Below are 6,000 nucleotides of genomic sequence, written 5' to 3' on the forward strand. Positions count from 1 at the left end.
CTGACTTTATTGTCATGGACGATAACTCACGACCTCATCGTCCCAGTGCCGTTTATGCCTACTTTGAGGCAGGAGACCATTGTCCTCAAGTAGTGACCAGCCCTCAGGCTGTAAACAGACCTCACCCCACTGGACACATATGGAACATGCAGCAGATGGCCTTCTCACAGCGCTACTCTACGGGAACTCGACAATCCTTTTTTAGGAAGAGAAGTATTGGGAGCAAGCGACCATGGCGCAAGGCTGCCATGGCATCACGTGGATCATATAGTTAGGAGTTGTTGTTTTTTACAATGAATTTTTCGTGTGTTTTTTACGTTTCATTGTTGGTCAGATACCTTTATATTGATGTGTGGTCATTGGTGTCATGTTGTTTGTCATGACAACGGATTGTTTTCTTCACACAATATTTGTCTTAGGCTCTTGGAACAGATGCACACATCTCGACGTATTACCTCTTAAGCCAATTTCTGGTGTACCCCGCCGTGATATTGCTGGAATTTTGCTAAAAGCATAGTAAAACCAAACTCACTCACTAAAAACAGGTGAGGCAGATATTGTTGAAGGAGCCCACACTACAAACCCAATGGATTCAGTGAACACGTCTATCGATTACAAAGAATATTTGCACAGTCTGCTCAAAATGTGAATGTACTGGCTTTTTCAAACTATAACCCAGTGGCGACCCAGGGTAGAATGTGTCCCCAGCACCCCATTGCTAGTCGTGAGAGGCCACATAATTGGCCAATCTGTTTGCCATGGGTTGCGTCTATGTGTCGGCAGTGGAAGGGAGTCTGGTGGTTTAGGGAGCCAGAGCCGACAATAGTGTTCCTTTGTCCAACACACCACTTTGACCCTAACTTTGCCCAGACGGCTGGTAATGTCATGCCCTGTGCATAGTAAGTGTTGCACGGAAAAATGGTATTTGAAAAAATGAAATTGGTCTTGGTCATTCTAAATATCAATGATATATACACCTCGTCATAAATACCGCACCACACATTTTAAAGTAAAAGTAGAAAATATTAAAAATTCACATTTTTAAAAGTAATCCCATATATGATATACAACGGATAAATGTATAAGAGAAGGTAATTTTTAATCATTAATGCCCAAAGAAGGATTTTAATTAACGGCGGTAACCATAATTTGTTCCAAGCACCTACGGTATTCGGTAATAACATCAACAGTTTAAATCATAAGTCCCAAGCACGAGAATCTGATGGCACACAAGTTCAGTAACGTGTATGGCCACCACGTGCGTTGACAACTGCCACACAACGCCTACGCATGGACCTTGTGATGCTTGTGAACACATGATTAGGAAGACGACGCCATTGCTGCTGCAAAATGGTGCCAAGATCTTGCTAATTCTGTGGTTGGTTCTGGAGAGTGCGCAGACTTCTGCCAAGAGCATCCCAGACGTGTTTGATTGGATTGAGGTCGGGAGACCTTGACGGCCAGTCCATGACGTTGACTCCCGCATTCTGAAGGAAATTCCTTGTCAAAATTGCTGTGTGGGGTCTGGCATTGTCGTGTTGGAAGATCAAACCGGGTCCATGTGCTGCCATAAAAGGCAGAAGTTCTGGTGCCAGTACCTGGTCGCGGTAAGCAGCAGCGTTGAGGTTGCCACGGATGACAAGAAGCCTGGAACGTGCATTGCCAGAGAAAGCACCCCACACCATGACACTTCCGCCTCGAAATCTGTCAACTTCCTGTACACAACACTGGGCGTAACGTTCATGACGGCGCCTCCACATCCTCGCCCTAAAATCAGCAAATCGAAGATTAAATCGGGATTTATCACTGAAGACGACTTGATTCCAATTCCTCTGAGTCCATCGTAAGTGTCGCTGTGCCCACAATTGACGTTGACGTCTGTGTAATTGAGTCAGAATCGGCCCGCAGTATGGCCGTCATGCTTGAAGGTGAGCAGTTCTCAGACGGTTTCGAACAGTTTGCGCACTCAGTCTACCCCTAAACAGTTCATTTCTGGTTGATGTAGCCGTCAAAAATCGGTTACGGAGGTGACGTAAGACAATCTGACGATCCTCTGCATGTGACGTCACACGTGGTCGACCTGGCCAAGGGCGATCAGCGGTGGTACCCGTTTGCTGTAGACGCGTCTGTAAATCATAAACAGTCCGTCGACTACAACCCATCGTCCTTGCGACTTCAGCTACGGACCTTCCCGTCTGCAACATGCCGATGGCACGTTCACGTTGCACATTTGAAAGGCGTGGCATGACAAATGGCCGTAAAGACTTTAGTTTCCTTGTGTTTTTCTTTTTTTTTGTTAATGACTGCTAACAAGTATTGCAGAAAACACGTGCGGTATTATGGCCACGTGACCAGTTGCACATGAAAAACCACTTTCGCCACTAGAGTGCTGTGCAGATGATATTGATCGATTCACCTGCGCAAAAACGGGTGTTATCTAAAGACAAGACGTGGCCATTACTGTTTAAATACACAATAAGGGCCCACAATGATAACTGGTCAAAATGTTAAAATTTTAGGATTGTGAATTTTTTTAATTTGGTTCAGTATAATTTTCGGTTTTTTAAACTACAAGTACGTATTTCATATACTACACCATCTGTGAACATAATATCACAAACACACCCTGTTCCGAGCTGCACGTGCATGCTTGCGTTGAGCATGCTTGTACCGGGGGTCGGTTCGTAAGAATGCAGTTACACATAGCCTCTTTTGGCGTATGTTATGTTAGCAGACACAGCTAAGATTTGGTTTTAGGCACAAATTAAGCTTTATTTTGACCAACCAGTGAAATGCCCAAGCGTCCAGTGCCTCTGAACCAAAGATGGCAAATTATTGGAATGCACCAGACTGGTATGTCATGTCGTGCTATTGGAGCACAACTGAAAATTAATCACACTGTCATCAGCTAATTCGTAAGCATACTGCTTCCGGTGAAGTGAAGGATGCACCGAGGTATGGACGTCCAAGAAAAGCCAATGACGGAAAATCGTGCTCTCGTACGCCAAGCCAGACGAAGCCCAAAGTCTACTTGTACACAGCTGCGACATGGATGGCATCCATACAACATAGTGCCCATCAGCACCATCAGACGACGCCTTAATTCCGCAGGAACCTATCGGACGTCCACACCTCACAAATTAGCACCGCCATGCCCGTTTAGCCTGATGCCAATCATGTGCTCGCTGGAACCTGATGACATGGAGAAGGATCCACTCGTCCGATGAAAGCAGATTTTTGCTGCATCATACAGACGGGAGGGCACGTCATGGTGTGGGGCTGTTGTTCCTACGATTGTAAACTTGACCTCATCACGGTTCCCGGAACACTGAATGGACAGAGGTACCAGGACGGCGATGTTGTGCCTCAATTCGATAACCATGCTCTCGACACACTTCCAGTCTTCTGTACCTCATGAATGGATTTTGAGGTCACTGGAATGTATTGTCCATGAACGACTACCTGTTTTACTCAAGTCTTTTCTTTAATGAATTGCTTGTCAACTCAACTTGAGATGTATCGGCAGGGGCAGGTGGTGACTTCTATTAGAAGAGGAATATTTCAGGGCGATTGTTTTATCCCTTTGCTTTTCTGTTTGTAACTAAATCCTTAAAGCTTTTTGCTCAGCAAAGAGGAAGGGTATCATCCGGGACCTCCTCAGTACAGATCCCTAACACCCCTTACTCACCTCCTTTACATGGATGACCTGAACTTATTGCAATTTGGAGGATCCACACTAAAAAAACAGAGATTATTCTAGTCAAGTCATTTTCTTACAACATCGGCTTGTCTTTTGGACTTAACAAATGCAACATTCTTCATCTGAAACGTGACATGGTAGAAGAGGGAGAATCAGTCAGTATACTTGTAGGAGGAATTTTTGACCATCTCTTGGAAGGTCAGGCCTATACGTACTTAGGGATGCAGGTTAGGGACAAACCCCTAGAATGCCCATATCAAGAATAAACTTCAGGCACAAATGTTCAAATGGGTCAAATGTAGACTCAAGAAAATCTGGAGTTCAGAGCTGAACGTTCGCAATAAAGTAAAAGCCACAAATACTTATGCGGTACCCGTCCTTTCACATTCTTTTGGTGTTGTTGATTGGACGAAACACACAAAAAAACAGAATCATAGCAAACAATAAATAGATCCCAGCACCCCCACACTTCCCTCAATCGATTATATTTACCAACTATAATGGGAGGACGTGGTTTGATTAACGTGGAGGCTGTTCATGATAAAATTGTATTGTGCACTTTTGCACACATTTATTTGTTTGATGATCCTCTTGTGAAGCATGTCAAGACTTGCGATTGATGAAAACAAGGTATTCCACAGTTTTCTTAAACGAACCAAGGATGTGGCACATAATCACAATGTCAGTGTTGATTTTGTTGATGGTTCTGTACAGCTAGTTCAAACGTATATTCAAAATAGTATTGCATAGTTCTTTTTATATTTATTTCAATAATATTTGAATATATTTTTTATTAATAAATGTTCAAATGTATAAATTTATATTTGACACAAATAGAACTGTGCCCTTTTAGAATTGTGCATGTAGTAGGATGGTTTGGTCCTGTCATTTGGGCAGGTCATTGGTGTGATTGAATACTCTTTTATCATCTGCCCCGGAGGCTCAGTGGAAAAACAGTGGGTTAAAATACTAAGCATGATATGTGACGTTGCAGGTTTGATTCAAGTCATAGAATTTTTATGTAAACTATCAACCGATCAGTAATCAGCATTAGAAAAAAAGGATGTTTATATAGATTTGATGATGCAATCTTCAGTTAAGTTAGTTGACTTAAATCCAGAAGAAGGCGATGTGTGTATGCTCTGAATCTTTCTATTTTGTGTTTAGTCTATCCTTGGTGCCTGTTCCGGTACCACTTGTGATGCATCTGAAGAGTGCATGGTATCACGAGCTGGACTTCCCATCTGCATTAAAGTAACTGCCTATTCTGAGATCTCGATGGCAGGTAAGAATATTATGTACGTGTGAAAACATAAATTGAGGATGTAGAAGATAATAATAATAATACTAATAAAACTTCTTTGGAATAGGCCCGTATGCAGCCACATACATATCCAGGCCAACTAACCTGATCTTGTCCTTTTTGATAAATCCAAACAAACAACAAATGGTGTACAATCAACAATTGTATTAAAAAATTGAACAAGATTTACATATCTATAGAAGCGTATTAGTGCCACGGTCTAAAATCAATAAACATTATTGCACAGGAATTACAATTGCAGTACAAGATTCAATGGCAGTATAAAATGTGAGAGCATTCGAAGTGACAATGATAAGAATAATAATATCCTCACCACAACAGGGGTCAAGCTTCCGAGATAAGCTTAGGCAGGGAAGTGATCTTCACACAAAAGTTGGTCTTGATGTAATGTGAGATGAAATGTGAGACAACATGGGGACACGCCCGCTCCACTTATATAGACCGAAAACCTTCCAGAATATTACCTTACAATCCATATCAGCCCACGTGGTTCCGGCAGTTTACACATCACACTAGCATCTATAGAAACGTCCTCACTATTGCTTACATATAATAGTTGGTTTGGTTGGTTGGTTTGTTGTTTAACGCCGCACTCAGCAATATTCCAGCTATATGAACGCGGTCTGTAAATAATAGAGTCTGGGCCAGACAATCCAGTGATTGACAACATGAGCATTGATCCACGAAATTGGGATCGATGGCATGCATCAACCAAGTCAGCGAGCCTGACCACCCGATCCCGTTAGTCGCCTCTTAAGACAAGAATAGTCGCCTTTTACGACAAGCATAGTCGCCTTTTACGGCAAGCATGGGTTACTGAAGAACTTTTCTACCTCGGTTCTTCACGGGCCCCAAATGCAATGCAATGAGCTTCTCCTCACTCTGATCAGAAACAATGTAATACAGTTACAATCATTGTTTAACAATACATTTCACTGCCATATAATAAAGTTGAAGCTTTATAACCTTTGAGTTG

The sequence above is a fragment of the Haliotis cracherodii genome, unplaced genomic scaffold (assembly GCF_022045235.1).
Source record: "Haliotis cracherodii isolate W230 unplaced genomic scaffold, xgHalCrac1.p SCAF_10, whole genome shotgun sequence".
In the NCBI taxonomy this organism is placed as follows: domain Eukaryota; kingdom Metazoa; phylum Mollusca; class Gastropoda; order Lepetellida; family Haliotidae; genus Haliotis; species Haliotis cracherodii.